The sequence below is a fragment of the Phasianus colchicus genome, chromosome 2 (genome assembly GCF_987193195.1).
Source record: "Phasianus colchicus chromosome 2, bPhaCol1.hap1.1, whole genome shotgun sequence".
In the NCBI taxonomy this organism is placed as follows: Eukaryota; Metazoa; Chordata; class Aves; order Galliformes; family Phasianidae; genus Phasianus; species Phasianus colchicus.
Window position 1 is genome coordinate 46,082,172 of NC_143437.1, and position 21,104 is coordinate 46,103,275.

Here is a 21,104-nt window from a genome sequence, read left to right on the forward strand (position 1 = left end):
TGAGGTGGCAAACTGAACAAGCTTGCTAATAGATTCTGATAAATTGCTAATGTTGGAATTACAGACGATGTTACAACATGCACCAAAGAAGCCTTTTTTTTTTTTTTTTTTTTTTTTGGCCACAAATATCCTTGCTCCTGTTCTTCTCCCTTCAGAGCCTGTCTTGTCTGTTCACTTGCAGGCACTAAAAACTTGCCGTTTGTGGCTGCTGATTTCCTGTAACCCCATCACCTGAGGGCTCTGGACTTTATGATTCAGAATTTCTTTGAGATATTTACTTAACAACTTACTTAACAACAGAACTTCACCCAGAAGCACGACTAGAAGTGCCAAGAGCTATGTTGACAAGATGACTGTAGTGCCCAGAGCCTAAAGCTGTTACTCTACCTGTGTCAGAAGACAGCTGACGTCTAGAAACTAAATTTCATTACATTTCCCACATTTGAACTTCGTCCTTTGGACACAGACAGGAGTTACTCATCAAAGCCACAAAAAGGCACAAATCTCATAATCAACCTTGCAGTGGCTGATACACATTCCTCAGTTTATTTCAATTACAGGTCAGATTCCATAATCACCTGAAGAACTTTGCACTATATCTGATCTTCTACAAAAACACCCCCTTTCTCAGAACAGGTATATGTAACTCCAGTCAGCCAATGGGAGATGAAGGCAGCATCACACTTGCTTGGCTTCTCAAAAAAACTTATCTGGAAGAGCCTAAACAACCTAGTACAAATCCTAATTCTTTTTGTACAACTTATCCTATCTTCAGTAGGAACACTGCCCTGAGTCTGTGTTTATAAACGTTAATCATTCCCTTCAGTTCACCCATAATTACTAATGTTCTCCTTAGCAATTATATTTATAAGCTAGTCTGCTAAGAAATTTAGCTCAGAGGCTTTGTATTTCCACTTTTCCTCTTATGCTGCAAATATTGAATGATGGAAGTATGACAGTCATTATGATCCCTATCTATTTTGGACATATTTTTAGTTTTCTTGCAATTATATATTACAGTCCAGGGTTAGCAATCTATGTCAAAGTACTTACAGAATTCATCACGTATAGGCACCTAATTACTCTGCAAGAAATTAATTAGTGGCTTAACAAGGTAATTTAAGGAACAAACTGCAGAAGTTTCGGACTAATTTATCACTACTCTTTTCTAGTCACACAGCACATTTTCTCAACCTCCTGAGAGACTGGCTTGGACCTGTGTCAGGGGAGGGTGTTAGGGAAAGGTTCTGCACAAGGGGGCAGTGGGCATGGAAAAGGCTGCTCAGGGCAGTGGGCACAGCCCCACGTGTTGGAATTCAAGAAGTGTTTGGGCAGGACTCTCAGACATAGGGTTTGGATTTTGGGTGGTGTTGTATGGAGCCAGGAATTGGAGCTGGTGATCCTTGTGGGTCCTTTCCAATTCAGCATATTCTATGATTCTATTTACTTAATGGTTCTGCATGTTAGAAGCTATTTTAATTGTCTGAAGTTAATTGCTCACTAATTCTCATGTTTTATGTATGTAGTCTGTACCAGATGCTAAAGCTACTGTGGACAACAGCCTAAGTAGAAGGCTTTATCTCATAAATAAGACTTTGTACATAGTTCAGAAGTAGTGAAGTATGAAATCATATTGTTCAATGAAGTGCTTCCTAGGAACAGAGGCAGACTTTCCTCCATTTACTTGAATCACAGACTAGATTTCTAATCCATGCCCTTTGCTTTACCTGCCTGGCTTTATAAACACAGCAAACACAACGTCTTTCAGACTTCAGTTTCCTTGCTCTTTACTGATTTATAGTCCTTTCCTTCCCTATTACCAGAGACAAATATCTTAAACATCAACATACAGTGTAAAAGTGGCAGATACGAAGTGCTGCTTACCAAAATCACAAGATTATCAGCATGATTTTCTTATACCCATTCAAACTTTTTTTTTTTGTGGAGTGTGTCACTCTGCTTTATACAGGAAAGCTGCACGGTTCAACTGCTGAAGCTGTACTGCAGAGCACTGATGTCAGCTTGCATAGCTGCAGCCTCTCCCGCGTGCTCTCACCTCAGCCCTTGGAGTGCAGTGCTGGGGCTGTGAGTCAGTCCCACAGCTCTGATGGAAGTGATTCAGAGGTCTGCAAGAGGGATGGCAACATAGAAAGTCTTTATGAGCAGGATAATAAATAACAAAAAACAGAATAAACCACTGAAATCCCACTGTAAATTGTATATTATCCTTTTCAGGTCTAATTATATTGATCGACAAAAGATGTGCTACTCTGGAATGAAAGAAATATTATTTCTTTCTATATAACACCTGCCTCAAGCATCTTGGCTTCTAAAAACCCACACCAGAAAGTCTAAGATCCTTAGTTCACAGATGAAGCAAGGACTTATGAAGAAGCTCTGAATGCTCCTAGGACAGCTGTTAGCCTCAGAAAAAAAGAACAGACTTACCTAATCCTGTCACACACGTGGTAACCAAAAAGGCAAGATAATTCCTTCCATGGAAGGGTAAGGTTGATTAATGATATGTTTACCCTACTACAGAGGGGAAAGTTATGAAAAAAAAATCAGCTGTTTAAAAAACTCAAAGCAATATCCAGAAGCTGTACATTTTCATGATGATACTCCCATGAAAGAAAGGGGGACAAAAATATTTATGTGCGAAGAGGCTGATACAGCTGCTGCTCTCTCAAGTCCAAAGCAGTATCAGGACAAGAGCCTGGGGAAGCCAACTGCATCTGACTTACTCACCTAAGGGCCCCTTCTCCTTATCATCTGAGCTCCATAGCCCCGTACTTAGAAAAATGCATTTTGTGATTGAGCTCCAGACCTTGCAGAACTTAACATTCTGCTTCCAACAAGTGCCCAAGTATTAGTTTTAAATTTAACTTCCATTCAAGCACCTGATGAAGGATAGCGGCAACCTGCACATAGAGCTGGTGCTTCCAAAGCTGTTACATTACCTCATTTTAAGTCTCAAGAATCACTATGCTTCTTCCCTATTTCCTCCCTGATGGCCCAAAATCAAGTCAAGTCTTTGTAATCCATTCAATAGAAATATTGCTCAGGAAAAGGTTCATTAGGTTGCAACTCTCCTTTGCTCCTGGGAAAATCAGTATCCAAGCTTAGGCTTACAGGTTGCCAGATTTGTCAGATATGATCTGCAGCACACGTTTAAACAGAGAGGTAATAAAACTGCGAGTCATCAGAGAAGGCTACTCCTCATTCACTTTGGTGCAAACGGAGAAATTTCACTGAAGAACATGGACTGCAAATACCCATGTTGACAACGGAAAGGAGCCACAACCATGAATAACTATGATAAACAACCCTTTGTCAGAGGAGGTTTTAGAGGGATCAGACCTGACTCCTACAGCAGCGTAACTTAGATTCAATGATGGTCTTTTGGCACGAACACCCTTAGCTATTTGTACTCCCAGCTGACTTCAGATTCAAGGCTGCCATACTCAGAGAAGATGAAGCACTCTAATCAAATCCTTATTTTAAGACAGCATTTTTGGAGGAGAAAAATGCAATATTCCCAGAACACATTATTTGTTATCAAATCCCAACCCCTACGTATAAATCCAACAGTTTGATCTCAGTGCAAGCTATTTATTTTCTTTCTTCAGTTGGCAAAGCCAAGTGAAAACCAATTTTTGCCTTGCAGCAGATATCTGGAAGCCCCAGTGAGATATCATCCACTTCCGTATCTTAATCCTATGCAAGGCCACACAGCCACTCAGAATGGGGCCCTCAGTGAGTCTTACAAATCATCAGTGCTCTCCTCTGATCTGTGAATTTTTACAGTTGGAAAACATCTCTAAGACCATCTAGTCCAACCATCAACTTATCCCCACTATGCCCAGTCAGGGTTTTTTCACTCTTTCACTTTGCATAGCTCAGAATCTGGCAGCTGATGCCCTGTGCCAGGCCTGCACAGAGCATGTTAAGTGCAGCAGCTCTTGTCTGCTAGTGGCGTGGTCTCGTCTTTGCTCTTTCCCTGCCAAATTATTGTGTTCTTGGCACAAATTCACTGTTTTCTGGGGAAGTGGCTAGTGCTGAATCACAGAATCATTGGGTTTGGAAGGAACCATTGTAGATCACCTAGTCCAGCCTCCTGCTAAAGCAGATTCCCTACAGCAGGTTAAGCAGGAAAGTACTCAAGCAGGTTTTGAATAACTCCAGAGGATATTGGTGCCATGGCAGTAGAGAACCTTCCTACCGATATTCCATTACATTTTGATGCCTTGTGACAGGTGACAGCAGAGGGGCAGTCTGACATGATGACCATGAAATGGTATCTGACATAGAAGTGCGACAGAAGTAAAGGTGTATCATTGAATTCCTCCACACAGAAAAAAAAAAAAAAGCACCCGCTGACATTCATTGATGCTTGCTAGACATTGATAGAGACCAATGAATGGATATGAGCACATGGAGGTTACAGGTGGTGAGTTTCAGCAGTGGTGACAGCAATAGTTGGTCACCTCCTCTGGTCCAGATTTTTGTGAGTGTGACATACAGGTTCTTGTTCATGGCTGGTGATAATGTGTAGCTGATGCTAGTGACTATGTTGGAAAAAAATTTTGAAACTGAGAATTTGCTCTATCAAATACTGTTATTGTTCTCTTTGTGTCTGTTGCAGTTTCTATCTAAGTAAATATGAGGCATTACTTTTGGAGCTACCTACATATTTTTATACTGATGATAGGCAAACCTGGTACAAATAATATAAAGTGTATCTCTGTGGCTGACCCAACTGGTGAATCTGTCAACACAGAAGGAGCTGTGAGAAAATACCTTTAAAATGAGGTATATATGAAGGTTATCTTGATTGTCTGTTACTTAATTTATGGCCCTGCATGAGTCTGTTATGTGTGAGGAAGATAACCACAGGGAGTGAAATGAATGAGCAGAACATGTATTGTAGGAATCAGTAAGCTGTTCAAATCTCCATTATTTCTCTGTCAGGTAAACTGAAGTAGTGAATAGTTGATGAGCCACAAGGTTGATGCAAATTGTCATTTGGATATGATTAGGCTCTAAATTCTGAGTTTTCTAAAACAGACTACAAATTAGATTTATAGGTAAATACAACTATAAATGTTTCTTCCTTAAATAGAGCTCACAGTTTATTTTGACTGAATGTGATGTCTACTTGTATAATTATCACAGAAAGTAAAAAATAATGTAATTGTTCTTAAAATAAGTCAAACATGAAAAATACTCAATGTAAGCTTAACTTCAGATAATTTTGTTCTAATTAATAACGCATATTTAGAAAATATGTCCTCAAATAAGAATTGCCTTAGCTTCTCTGTTCAACTCTAAAACATTTTCCATGATGGCTGCTTTTCACATTTTAATTGGTTGGAAAATTAACACAAACAGTAACTCAGATTACACTGCAAAGCAATGAAATAAAAAGAATTAAAATCTTAGAGCAGCATATCTGCTGCATGACATCAGAGGTTGATTCTGGCCTTGTCTCATCGACATATTTAGGAGATCTGAGGCTGCTGTCTGAGACTGTGTCACAGAGCACATCTAAATTTGCAAAGCAGATGTGCAGGATACATTGAGCTCTATGTTAAGAATATGCCATAGAAGACATCAACCATCAGTGTCATGATGTAGTGGTCAGAGTTAATGTTATTTCGGGTTCCAGCTCCAAATTCTGCCTTTCTTTCAATTTTCTTCTAACAGAAGGATAAACAGAAGCATATCTCCTTGATAGCCAGCCTTGCACAGTGTGCACTGTGCTTGTGTGTTGAGGTGTGGCCCACCTACCCATCTTTAAGAAGCTCACCTATGGAGTAGGATCAAAAATACATTAACAGGCAGCAATTAGAGGAAAAGCCCAACTCATGAACTCAGTGAAAGTGTGGTTAATGCAAGGAGAGAATTGCCTCCTTCTCCTGCTAGCCATCTGTGCACTCATTTACTCTGGGACCAAAAATTAATATGTAGAAGTCTTTTTATTTAGTGCAACAAAGCAGAGAACTTCCTTCTATATACCTGGAGTGTTTGTGTAGGCAGCCATTTGAACAAACATCCTTCAGTGCCAGCGGAGAGATCTGCCAATCTCCAGAAAGACAGGAAGATGAATGATTCTATGCTGTTTTGCACGGCAGCCAGCTTCTTCTTGCACCGCCATCACACTGGGCTGCCAGCTCAAACAGGATGTCTGAAATGTTGCAGTAAGTCTCATGAGTGAAAATATGTCCTTAACAGCACAGAACATTGTGAGAAGAGACCTAATCCAATGCCATGATGTCAGGGAGTAAGTTGTATGAAAGCAGGTCTAAGGCAGCCAGATATGCTTGGATCTCTACCAAAAGGATACTGTGATGAGGGAGAAAAACATAGAATTTGTTGTAATCAAAATAGGCACCACGAATATTTACAGTGAATTATTTCTAATCACATATTACTGCATGGTCTGCCTTGCTACAGCTTTTCAAGCAGCACTTTTCCCCCATTGCTCTGCTAATGGATCAGAGTTCCAGAAGGTTGCAATTTCGAGTTGCTCTGAATTATCTGCAGTGCTACCTGAATTATCTGAAGTGAGAGCTCTTTCCTGACCCTATGAATTCACTCTGATACCCAACTCAATTTACAAGCTCTAACTTCTGATACACCTTGTTCTGCAATTCATTCCCCACAGTAATCATCTGTAAGCATACTTATAAGTGAGATGGAACCAGTATAATTTAGGAATGAATTTGGGTCTCTTAACAGCTGTGATAAAATAATAATTTTGTTTCATTAAGTGGAGTATGAATTTTAATTTGTGTAACAGTCCTTTAATGAGTACACTAAAAATCATTCCTGAATGCAGTTGCATTACAACAGCTGATACCTTTATTTATTGGAATTACCCAGAAAAATAAAGCTTTTGATCACTGCCCATCGACCTCCTGTTAGTGGCTCATGGGGCAATGCAGAGAGTCTCAATAGAGATTTATTGTAATATTTTTCAAATTGACCTGAATTTTCATATCCATAAATAACTGCAAGCACAGGCTAGTTAATAAGAAGAGTCAGGGCACATTTTTCAGTGCAAATCTCTAATTGCTAGGCTTATGTAGTGGAAATGCCAAGTCACAGCCTGAAGCACCTGGTGTTTGAGCACCTGGTGGGAAAGCAGGGCCAACTCAGGGGAGCTCAGGTGCATGCAATGTACCTGAGTGACTAGAAGGGGTGGAGCCAGGATCCACCCCTTCCCAGACTTCATTTCTGGGGAGGCAAGTATGCCTTGCTGGAGATTCCTATCTATCTGAGGTCTTCCACTGTAAGTAGTTTTGTTTTTTTTTTTTCCCCCCCTATATTTCTGTGTCTGTGGTTGCTGCATTTGAGCTTGTTCTCATTTGCTGTAGCTAAAGACTTTGCTATCCTGCTTTTACCATCCTGTTATAGAATTACAGCTTACAACTGAGAAGTTTATTGTTAGAAATAACTTATGAGTTGTATAGAATGTGCTCAGTTTGATATTTTTCTATTTTTACACATGAATTTTTGTTCTAGAAAGTTACTGTGAAGCTGTCATGCTGCTTTAAAGAAACCCACACTCAAGGCCCAAATTTGCTTCTCTGCTTACTCTCAATGTTTCATAACTCTTGAAATTCTAAGGGTTTTTTTTTTTTTTTTTGTCATCATGTTATTTTATTAAATTTCAGTTCTAAACAATGCTAAACCATATTGGGATGTCTTCACAGCTGCATATCAGAAATGATGTATAGTGGGGAACAACCTTTCAGTAGCAGTAAGCTATGGCTTGAAATGCTTCCTGTTGAAAAACCTATCAAAAAAACACCCAACTGCAGACATGAATTCTAGGTGACACCTGAATTCTTATAAAGGTCCAACAGTGCATGAAAATCATGGGATTAACTCAGGTGTAGAATGGAAGTGGAGAAGTGTCAGGTGTTGCTAACTCTCTTACCAGCTGATCTAACCTGTAATGGTGTCAAAGTATTCTGGCCAGAACAAAAAGTTGCTGCAAAAGTTTATAAAGTAAATAAGCTATTTCATGTTTTGCTTCATTGCTGAAGAAGATTTCCTGCAGGATATGTGGATGCTTTTCTAAACTCATTCTCTTTTTGTCTTTTCTGGTCTGCTCCTTCAGCTGTTGAAGGATTCTGAAATGTTGCTTGCCCCTAGTGGGGCCTACTGTAAGGCTAGCACATCAGCAACACAAAGCTGCTGACTGTAAGTAGAGAGGTTGTTAGCACAGATGCCAGGACTGCCTGTATTACCTTAATGGGCTCTCTGCTTGATCCTGGCTTCATCCTAGCAAGGCTGTAGGTGAAATTTCTACACAACTCTAACCAAAGTTTTTTTTTTTTTTCCCTGATGTCTGGTGTGTTAATATTTGATCATGGCTGTACCACCAGTGAGTGCAGGGGGAAGTTGTTGATGGAAAAGTTGACAGCTGTTTACTGCAAATCCTAATGGTGTGTCCTAGATTAGCAGAGAGGCTTGACATGTTGACATTTAAGTCCCTTCTCATGAATGTTTCATCACTAGCAGTAATAAGTCTTTGTACATCAGTGATTTTCTACTTGATCCCTCTGATTTTCTTCCAAATTAAGTTATATTCTCACTTGTACTATTACCCAAATGCCATCTGTGCAAGGCAGTTCAGGCGTACCTATGTGACTGTCACTGCTTTTAAAGCACCCAGGTTTTGCAGACGAACTCGCAGATAAATGCTGGGTGAATTATCTCCGGTGGATAGATAGGCACATGGGGAAGGAGTACAGGGAGCAAAGTGGATCCCAAAGTGACCCTATAAGAGCCACATGTGGGTGCAGCCTTATGAGGCTGCTTGACTCTCAGATGAATACCTGTGTGAGCCTGGCTTCCATAGCTCTAATCTCTTGCATTACTGGAGCTGACATGCTCTCTCTGGCTGTGGGTAATCGTCTAACTATTTCTCCTATACTGCTGAGCTACACATCTTCCTGCTCCAAGATGGTAGGTGGGAACTACCTAGAGAGCTCCCAAGCTGTTCTTTCAGCACTGGCCAAGGTAGAGGTTGTCCTATAGGCACATTCTACCCTTCCCAGCTGAGAGCTGAAGGTTTATAGTAGAAGAGACAGGATATACATGAGAGACCATGTAGAGAATCCTGGTTGTCCGTCATGCTCCGGTAAGCTGCAGCGTGTGACGAGAGAGGAGAATCACCTGCCTTAAAGGACTTGTAAGGTTTTTTTGCTGTCTTTTAAACTGTGCTTTCTCCAGCAGCACTGCTTCCATGAGAAGGAAGCCTTTCCCCATGCAGATAATCTGTATTCCAGGGCAGTTAGCGTAGTTTAACAGCAGGATGGTTTTTAAAATTAAAAACCCATGATGGTGAGAGAAGTGAAAGATTAAGGCAAACGCTAATACTCCCCAAACTGTTTGTCACAGTTGTTTGTTTGCTTTGTTTTGGTGTTTTTGTTGTTGTTTGTTTTCCTGGCAATTTCACTGCAGATTTTGCATCTAGCTCTTGAACCTTTAGACTTGGAGAGAAACACACCTTTCGTTTTCTAGGAAGATAACTTTTAAATCCTTAAAACTGAGGATGAAAAGCCTGAACTCAAAAGTCCTCATTTCCTTTCCTTTAAAAAGTACATATTTTAAATGATTTTTAGACACTTCTTACAAAAGGGTAGTAGGTTATAAATATTTAGAGTACCATTAATTACTTACTAGTCACATACTTGTGGATGTGGAAGTACAACAGCTAGAAAAAGAGACAATAAACAAGTGCTTAGCCTCATCCTGGGACCTGGTATGTGAACCAGAGCAGCAGTAGCAAACATGGAAGCCCCAGTGTGAACAGTGTAAGCAGGAATTTTTATCACGTTGAATTTTAGTTGTAAGTTCTTGTTGTCTCTGACCATGAACATTCCTGTTGCATTTTTTGTTATCTAGCTTCCTCATCTTACTCACGGGTTCTCTAAAGGACCATTACTTTTCAAACAGCATCCAGTCTCAGATGACTGAACTGTCCAATGCCAACAAGTCACCTCATGGATTTATTAGGGATGAATCAAAGAATAATGTATGATCATGTTTTCTTGTTTTGCTATACAAAGGCCACAAGACAGCTCTAATTTCAATATTTGTTAGTTCCTGAGAGCCTGATCATTGTAACTGAAAAACCCTGTGAAAATCTAATCTCTTGTCTACTATGTAGATAGACGTAAATATAGGCACAGTTTCTCACAAGAAGTGCTTGGCCCAATAATGATCCTGCCCAGCTGTGCGACACAGTATTTTCCTAATATAACTTACTAGTAACACTTTAGGGATAAAAATGAAATTGTATAATTGCAGACACAGGCAAGAATGATACATCTGACATTTTAAATTCCTTTCTGTTTTCCGAGCCTCTTCTAATTCAGAACCACCTACTAATCTGTAGTAATCTTTAGCTAAAATAACTTGGATAAAATGAGACTGGATTTCACTCCTGATCTAAAACAGGAATAATCTTCCTGTTGTAATGTGTGGATGGGAGAAGCACATGCAGCCTGGTCCTGATGCTACTTGCACAAATTTTACATGGTTGTACTTTTTTCCTCTTCAGGGTTGTTTTTTCAGTAGGTCATAGATCACACCAAATGAGGTTGAACCTTGTTAACTTGAGGGATATGAGGATGCCCAGTAACTTTAGTTTCTTAAGACGCTAAGGAAGTGCCCGTAAATGGTTTAGGTGGGGTAGAAAGTGGTAGGAAATTAAGAAAATATGAATGTGCATAACTGAAGTTATTATGAGGAACTCAGTTGTGCTGCAATTCTCAGCTAGTTCATTTTTAAAATTGTAATTAGATTTTAATTACTGAAGCAGATGGAGCCCCCATGGTCCAAGTAATAGATGCAGCAGAAGTAATGTTGCTTGTACAGCTTATGTTCAGACTCTAAAAAGTAGTGGAAAAGCTTTTTTTCATTTTGTCTGATTCTAGTGAATGTACAGGTGGCTGGTGTGGTAAGAACTCCCAGTATTAATCTGAGTTTAATTTTGCCTTCAGAGCAAGCACTAGACTTATCCACTCATGCATTGGATGAAAGTATAGTATCATGAATCTATTTATGGGAAGAAAAAAAATCCCTTTCCCTTATAAAATTTACCCCAAATGGAGTTTCTTTAACTATGGAATCCTGCATGGTTCAAAGTATAATTTTTCTACCCCAATCTCCCAGCACTTAATTCTAAGTCCATCCCCTGACAGTCCCAAGGAAAGCAAGAGGGCTTTGGTATTAAAACCATAGTCAAAATGGCATTAATGACTCTCTCCAATTGATTCAGTGAGTCATAAAGTATAATAGTTTATTTTGTAAAAATGGTAAACACAAACACCTGCCTCGTAAGTTCCAGGAGGCTCTTTTTTAAAAGAAACCTTCCTAATCATTACAATGAGCTCATAGAAGCCATTAATGTCATTCCAAAGTTGCTCTTCAAAGATTACTGAGACCTTTGCAAAGGTTTTTATTGCCCATCTGTTGGGATCTTAGGACCGGATCCTCCCAGTGGAGCTGTGCCATGGAGACAACTGTGGTGTTGTTCTCCCTCTCACGGCAGCCCAGAATGGTTGTAAAGGTCCTCCTGGTTGAGCAGTGCTGTGTTTGTGGGTCTGCTGTCTCATGCCAGGTCGTGGGCTACTTGTACGTCAGATAATGCCTGCTTTCCACGGTTGTGGAAAGGAAACAGTTCATCTGGTGAAATCTTGGTGAAGACCAGGTAATAAAGATTTCTGAGATTTGGACAATGAATACAATAGAGATGCAATTTTTTTTCTGGTCTGACTGCCCAGTCCTCCAGAGACATCCAGGTAGATCTTCTATACGCTTCTGTCATGCTGCTAAGATTCCTCAGTACAAAAGTGGCAGCATAAGCAGCAGCTGAAAAGAACTGAGAGACTGTTGCAAGGAATATCTGTGCCTTAAGCAAAGCTTTGCAGGGCCCAGGTGCAGGTAGTCACTATAATGAAGACTGACAAATAGGAACATAAGCATCTGATAAGCATCTTTTAACTAAGAGGTAGACTGCCTAGAAAAAGGAGCTTGTTTCCCTTGAGGGACCTCTTCTGCTTCTTCAGAATGTGCAGAATGTGAATACTCCAGAGACATGAATAGCCTAGCATGTCTTAGTTTCTGGCTAGATTGTGTGGGGGTGGTGATAGATACTGAACACTGAGAAGGAATGCAGAAGCCCATTTCTGTTTATCTGGGTCTTTGTTCCTCCCTCATTTTATTTGTTCAGACAAGCAAGGGTAAGCATAGCTGAACAAAAGAAGAGACTGGCAGCCTTGTATGGTGTTGACTACTGTGGAAACGTTGTGCTTCTGGTATGAGAGCCAAGTCGGAACCTTGCAAGGAAGGTGCGAAGGAGAGTAGGACATCTCTGTTAATGTGGAGTGCTCTGCTGACATATAGGTTGGGATGGTTGCCCAAAACATAAAGCCTGATACTGTAAGCATAAAGAAGACCACCAGCTCAGGAACTATAGGATCATCTGCTGTTTCTAGCAAACACAAATGATTCCATGTTTTAGGAGTAGCCATTTCCAAGTCAGTCCTGGTCAGTGTTCTCACAGCTGTTTTCCTGACTGCACGTATACGCTGATGAAGATCAGTGCTGAGAGGTAAGGATCTTAGCAGAGGAGTTTCAATTTGATATGGCAAAAACTAATTAGAAATAGTCCTCATCTGAAATACTGCAAATAATCACCTTGCACTGGGGGTGAAGTAAAAATCTTGTTGACATCTGTTAATACCTGTGAGATGAAGTATATCTACAGCTCTTTCTGTTGTTTCATCATTTGTGCTGATAATTTTGTAAGTGTTTAGGTGTAGTCAGAACAAAATAGATATTTCTGAAGATTCAGATCTTGAATAGGGTACTTTGATTCTTATGTTAAATTTTGTGTGTTGTACAATAATAAATCCTACACCTTTTTGCAGGGGAGTATTATTGATTTATTTTTTTTCTTTAAATGTGGAAGTAGAACAGCTTTTCTCATGGTTATGGAGAAGAGAAGAAAAAGTGGAGAAGATGATGCAGGGTTATGTAAAAGAAATTTCAGGGAGTGCCAAATACTTGTAGCCAAAAGTATTCTGTCAAAATCAATTTGACAAATCTTCCATTGGGAAAGTTTAATGTCTAGCTAGATTTTTATAGAATCATAGAATTTGTAAGGTCTAAACATGGATCTTCTGTAGTTTAAAGCTAGTCCTAATATTTCCTGTGAATTGTTCTTTAAAAAGAAAAGATTTTTCTATACCTTCAGTAAGCCAGAAAAAGCACATCAGAAAACCATGTCAGCTTCACTTGTACACCAGACTTCAAAAAAATTTGTCATTGCCTTAACAGTCAGAACATAATAGCTTTAATATCCTATTCATTTGGAAAACCTTCATTTGCATAATACAGTTAATGTAATTAGAATTACTTGATTCCATTAATGTCTTGGGATGATCCCTTTAATAAATCAGGACCATGAGTAGAGCTACTATGGGTTGAGCTATTTCTGTTGCAGTGCAGTAGTAGCTTGTAGGGCCCTTGAAAAGACTCCAATTGGAAATATCAATTATTCTAGATATCTTTTATAGAGAATACTACCCTCTTTGGGGGGAAGGGGGGAAGGAATATTTAAATGTTATGATGCTTTTGTCATTTAATGAAGGTAATTCTGAACTGCCTTGAGGTAGAGGAAGGATTCTACCATTGAGGAACTCTGATAAATGTCATTAAGATTAAAGAGAGGTGGTCAAGGTTTTTGAGCCAAAGCAAACTTAATTATGATATCATAACTTAAGGGGAAAATAACAATTGAGGAGCCTAGGTGATTTTACTTTGAGATGAAGATAGCTACAAGCATGAAATACTTGTAGGCCTCTGAGTGGAGCCCATTCAGTTAGGTTTATTTTTGATCTTGTACAAGTGCATGCTGACATGATCTTCCTCTAGACCTCTAGTTTTCATTTTTTCTTGGAAAGATATGATGAGTCCATAACAGAAATCTATTATTAGGTTGGAAAGTCCTGCTTAAGGACAGTACACTCCACAAATTAATGAAAATCTGAAGTCTTCAGAATAAATGATACGAAAGGAGGTAAGCCGTTATGGGAGCAGCTGGTGAGGTTCACATTAGAACATGATGATAAATTCATGTTAGTGATCTATATAGTTGTCTTGATAACAGTAAAATAAGTATTTGCTGAGCATGGGATCAGATACTACCTGTGATCATTCATATGAGGTAATGTGTAGCATGGCTGGACTTTCTCTTCTTCCAGCTGAACTAAACTCCTCAGGCTGTGCCTTCCTATTGACTAGGGGATTGCATGAATCTTTGTGAGTTCTCAAAAGCAATATAGAAGAGGCAGCCCTTCCTTGGGCTGTAGGAGATGGAGTGAAGTGGAATTCAGCTCTGAGTATGAACTGCATTTTTGCCACTTTTCCTCCAAAATGATGGAAGGAATAGTACTCTTGTTTCACCTTCTCAAAAACTTCTGAAAATACCTTTTCAGACTTTATACTTGGTGGCTTTGGGAAATGTGCATAAGGGAATGTATTTGTAAAATGTGATATTCCAATTAGTAAATACATGAGAAGGAACACCTGTCTTCCTCCCTTTTTTTTTTTTTTTTTTTTTAACTTAAAATCTTGTTTAATCCCTTCCTCCTCTGGGTAAGCTGCTTTTATTCCCCCCTTTCCTTTGTATACCTATAAGACCCTAACACATGAAGTGAAATCTTAGCTCTGTAGAAGTCAATAGCAAAATTTCACTGGAGGGGAAAGGACTTGTTTCATGCTTTTCTCAGCTTGCATTGACTTCAGATGGGGTTGCCACCAGCAGGAAACCTGAACTTATTTGGAAACCAGCTTTGGGAAAAAAGCTGTGATATGAGTATAATATCACAGCACAGTAAGGACTAGCAGCTCCCTGAAGGCAGATGAGCTGGGAGCGAATGTGACCCTAGTACAGGTTTCCCTGCCCTTACCCATGGACACTATCTTGGACACAGAGTATGGAAGCAGAGCTAGGGCTGGCAGGGAGACTCCAGGGAGGCTGGGTCAGTTGAATATCCGACCTGACAAACTGAGTGAAATCAATTTATGGGTAGGAAGAGCCAGGAGAATAACTTAAATCATGCATTGTCATGACACTGTACACAACAGTTTACAGAATTATGCTTTTCTTTAAAATGGTTTAAAAACCATCCAGTTGGTCTCTGTCTTGAAGCAGCCATCATCTGTTCCTTAGGTGGTCAGTATTATTGCTTAAGTATTTTGTAAAGAGATCTAACCTCACCTTCCTGCAGTATCAAGTCATGGATTATTTCCTGCTTTCTTCAGCTGGGAACAATTCTTTTTCTCTCTGTATGTTAGCATGAAGTAGATGCCAGGCTGTGACTAATTCTCTTCTGAATGGTTTACATAGTTGTGTAAATCTACTTCCTTTCTTCTTTCTTTCTTTGTTTTTTCCCTGATGTTAAATTAATTCCCAGCACTACAGTTCCATGTATTTTTTTCTAAAATTACAGAGTAAAATTGTACACAAGTCATCAATCTAAGCTGTGGTGGCACAATTATTGCTAAGGATAATTAACTTCCAACTGCTCAGGATGGTTTTGAAGTTTGTGTTATCTTAAATTTCTACACCATCAAGGATTTGCAAAAACTGAACAAGAAAACTTGTGAGTCATTCTTACACTGTTTTCCAGCAGTTCTTGATTTCCATGTGGAAGTGCTGTGAGGGCAACCTGGTCTGTATTGACTGCATCAATTTCATTATACTGTTACACTCTTCCCAGAACTGTGTATTTGTCAGATGTGTTTCTATGGCTTCATTGGAATTAGGATATTATTCCACATCTTTGAAGGAAATGCTAACTTTCACATAGCTTTATTTGTTATTATCAGCACCAAAGTTTACCTATAATTTTACATTTCCACACTGGAAATGTTGGATTCTGAGAGAAATCTCAGTGCTATGGAAATGGAGTTCAACATTGTACATTTGTCTTTCTATAAAAGTAGTTCTGCTTGGGAAGAAAAAAAAAAAAAGGCTTTTCTTTGTTAATGGAGGATGTTGTACTTCTGTACTGGGAAACTCTAAGAAGATAAACTGTTGAAGATTTGATATTCATTTCTACTGTATCAGATTTCAGAGATTTTCATCAAATGTTAAGTCAGGGTATCTGGCAACTTGGAAGTACTCTATTTGGTCTGTTGCTGAAGTACAGATACAACAAGCTCAAAAGCTTTTTGCACAGTACATCTGCTTTTGACTACTCAGAATCATAGAATCACCAAGGTTGGAAAAGAACTCTATCATCCAATCCAACCATTCTTCTACCACCATTATTTCCCAATTAAAATATGTCCCTTAGTACAACATCTAAACATTTCGTGAACACCCCTAGGGATCGTGACTCAACCGCCTCCCTGGGCAGAGGTTTTAAGGGGAAGTATTTTCAAAATTTTAAAATAATTTACAACTGTATTCACTTACAAAAATTAGGGGGAAAAAAGGAAACTTTTAAAATGTTTTTTAGAAAATTGTACTTCAAAATAACAGAGCATTTTTGTTCATGAAAGTATTTAAAAAGAAAACTGGAGAGGCATAGAGAGACAATGATTATTCAAAATTCTTACAACCACTGCATTTTTTGGGGGGAGGAAGTAGGGGGGGTTGAGGAATGGAAAACTGTTTTTGTCAGCCTTGTTTTCTGATGCAGCCTTCTCTCTTCATGGCTATATATTATGAAATATAAGAAATAGTTTTCTCATTGATTTCCCACTGTCATCTGCATTTTCTGTTTTCTCTAACATTTTTTAATAACAGGAAACAATATATGCAGATAAATCTTCAGTTTTTGAACTTGTGTTGGTTTGGTCTCTTGGCCTTTGAAGATAATCACTTGTGAATAAAAAAAAAAAAAAAAAAAAACCCTATCATTGCCCTAAGCTCCTACTAATACTGAATTCTTCCATTTGGTTGAGTATTATTTCTCTTTACTTATGTTGTTCTATGGATAGTACTATCAATTGTGCTCAGCTATAATTAATTTGTATCTGGAAGCCAACAAAAAAGGAGATAAAAATGTTGATAAGATTATTTTTTATAGAGCACAAAACATAACGGATGACTAGATAGTGCTAATATACTTAAACACTGAATCCACAGCCTTTGTCTGGGACAAAAGAAGGTGACTCAGTGTGCTCATGTTTGGTCTATCTTTGTCATTCAAGCAAAATTTACCTGGCTCATTTGAGTTTACGTGTCTACAATCTGATATAAAATGCAAGAAATACTGCACTTCTAAATTGGTTGTTGATTACTAAGCTGGATGGTAGTTGCAAATATGATCTGACTTAAATCCATCTTAGACATAAAAATTAATTCAAGTAATAGCATCCATTATGAAAGCAATCTCCAAATGCAGACATCTTGCTGCTCTTGATGATTGACTAAGTCCCTTTAATAGAGGTTTCTTATCTCTCTCGTAGTAATGTTGAATATGTTCCCTCAGTGGAGTTTCTCTGTCATAAAATCAAGTAAAAAAATATGTCAGACCAAGACACGCAGCATAATAGTCTGTCTAGAATTGCTGGTACTCACTGTCAGATGAACAGTGTAATTATTTTCCAAAATGTGATTTGCTAAACTGAAGTTAAAAATGTTTTCTTGTGCTTTACTTTCCATGGAGAGCACAGTACTCTTTCACTTCCATAGTTAGTGGATAATATTATAAAAATACTGAGAGAATTGTGAAAAACGCAATGTTTATTAACTTTCAAAATGTATTTACTAGTAGTCTGAAGTTTTGGAAACTGAAAACTTTAGTAGTAATCTGTTCTCAGAAGATGGTCACAAGATATTAAATGTATTGTTGTCTTGCACAGAGTGCTGGAAAACTCAGTCTTAGTTAAGATTTTAATAACCCAAACTATGTAATCAATGAATTTATCACCAAATATTTCACAGAATATTTGGGATACCTACCCATTAAATACAAAATCTTGCTCCTTTTGACAGCAGTAGGGCATAATAGCTGTACATCTTCTATTTCTAACCTATTTCTTAAATCTCTGCCATGGAGTCAAGAAGACATAATAACCTATGTATCATGGTTGGTTTTGTCTGAGGCAAGGATTCCCATTATAGATGTATTTATGAAAGGGCTGTTGCATGAATTCTCAAGTCCATATTCCTTTCCCCTCCAGATTCCTGTGATACAGTGCGAAATGTTCTGGGTTTTTATCTATGTATGTATTTAGAAACTTTTCACTTTATTCATTATTTGATGTAAATTTAAAAAAAAAATTAAAGAAAAGTAGCATCAGGCAGATAGTTGAACATACACCTTAATGTGTATAACAGTATATCTTTCTAAGATTCAGATCATACTATGCTAGTTACTTGAACCTGTACATCTAGTTGGAAGGAAACTCCCTATGCTTTTGAAGACTGTTGACTTTGTTGTTACAACTCATTGCTTATAATTAGTGTTATAATATCCTCTCAGCAACCATCTCAGCAAAGGCTGAGTGAAGAAAAGAACATTGAGCATAGCCTCAGAGCCTGAGATATTGCACAGGCGGTGCTGTAGATGACATTTCCTCCCTTTTCTTTGGAGGATATCTACCGTTTTGAAAGGTCACTTTACCTTTTTAGCCTCTTGAGAGCTGTTAACAAGCATACATTTTTCCAGAGGAGCCCCAGTTTCTAAGGACAACATATTGCTGAAAGAGTCCTTTGGTCTTAATGGGTTACGAACGTTGGCTTCCATAACTGGATAGACATCATTAACTAAGCTCTTAGTTAAGAAAAATAGGGAATGATTAGATATTTGGGGGATGTGAAGGGGAGGAGAAAGGGAGAAAAAAAGATTAGTGAAATAACTGAGAAAATTCATAGACAGAAAAGGAATTATCCTAATGTAAGACTTCTTCCCCACTTGGTGATAATTTCTTCCTCATTGTTATTGCTTTTTCATCTAGTCTCTCTTTTTTTCTTTTTTTTTCTTTTTTTCTTTTCTTTTTTTTTTTTTACATTTCAATCCTTCAAAATACGTGATCTGTAAATAAAACCAAAGAAGTGAGAATTCTTAAAATGTCACTTATTAAACATTTATGCTTAATTAAAATCTGCTAATAGGAGACAGATTAACTGTGCCTTCCTGGAAACAAGTAGAAAGACATAACCTAAAAAATACAAGTATAGATGTTATTTCAACTAGCTCAAAGCTTTGGGTGTTTCAATTTCAGTGAGGATTGTCAGTGTTTCCCCCCAGAATTTCCTGTTTTTATATGACACTTAGCACTAGAGCTGCTGGGCCACATCTTAACTTTGATTTATAAAATATACGAATTCAGATCTGAAAATAATGCTTTCTATTATACTGGACTACAAGCTCAAAGGTGGGTGTTGGTGGTATGGCAGTAGGGGTTGAACCTTCCCCCAGTATTGCATTAAATGTTGTTGCTATGTGACAGATAGCAGCAGGAAGCATTCTGTCAAAACGGCATCTGACATGGAAGTGTGGATGGCACAAAAGTGTATCATTGAATTCCTTTGTGAGTTAGAAATAGCACCCCCAGATACTCATTGATGCTTGCTGAACCTTTATGGGGACCAATAAGTGGATGTGAGCCCAGTGAGGTGGTGGGTGATGCATTTAAACAGTGGCGTCAGCAAAGATCGTTTGGAATGATTTAAAGTAGATTGTGAGTGAGATATTTTCCTAGCGATGTTGTCCTCAAAGCATTTCTGAAACAGTGGGTCACATTCACTGGTGCAGATATTTACAAGCATGGCATTCAGACTCTCGTTCATCACTAGCAAAAATACATAGCTAATGGTGGCAAATATGCTCCACTGTTACAGTGTTTTGTAACTGAAAGTTTGCTTTGTCAAATAGTGTTACTGTGTTCTTTGTATCTATTGTTGTTTGTATGGAAATAAATAGGAGGCATTACTTTCAGAGAGGCCTGCATGCTCTCCCTTTGGCAAATGTTTAACAAGAGTTCAGGCATCAAAAAAAGTATATATAGTAAACTCCAGGACTCCTTAAATATTCCTTTAGAAGTATATTCACTTCTGTGCATGAATAAATATGAGTGTTTTGGATAAAACTGATAATGTGGTGAGAGCAGCAGGGGAGAAAATTGAGTACAATAATTGTTGAGCTTGAAGACAGTATTTTCTGATCATTTATTTATTTTTCCCCATAAGAAGATGAGCTTGAAAGAAGCTTGCAAATTCAAGCTATACATTTCAGAGTACGTATTACTGACAGTGAAGTGCTATACTTAGACAGGTGGAATCAGATTGCAGCACTCTGCTCCACATTATCTTCTCTCTGATAGATGATGAGAGAAGGAAACCAATGTAAAAACAAGCTGTTAACAAACAAAACCCAGTAAATATCCATAAGAATGACAGGAATAACTTTATTAAATGATTAGTAGACTTATGGACTGATGTGAATTAAAATACTGAGAAGAAACTCAAGGTTTTATTCAAGACACTGGCTCTTAAGTGAGGATTAATTTAACCCTTATATAACCAAGTTTTTCTGGAGATTTGAGCCCTGCTATACAGATGTTCTGCAAGGAGTTCATCTCCTTGGGGGTAAGACAGATGACAGCTCTGAAACAAAAGTAGACTTGCTTCTACCTGGAAATAATTTTTTGGACCAATGGTTAAGACACAGCCTCTTTACCCAGCTACTACTTATGTATGTCTGAAAAAACAACAGTATCAAAGGCACACCCAATGCAATGCTACTGATATATAACCCCAGATGTCAGGTGCAGCTCGATGGTTATGAAACATGTTAGTAGTTATACTCTTTGAAGCTTTGTGCCTACTTTATATGACGTATTCTGTATTTCATAGTTGTTGGTATGGTTAGGAAAACTAACTGAGCAGCTCAGAATCCATGTCTATAGACTTCTAGGAACATACAATGGGACCTTTAAGGTTTCTATTTTCAAAACAAGAGGAATAAACAAAATACAACTTCTGGAATGACCGCACGATGTGGTTCAAGCTTTATAAAAGGAAAAGTGGATTCCACCCATCAGAGACTAAGCTTGAC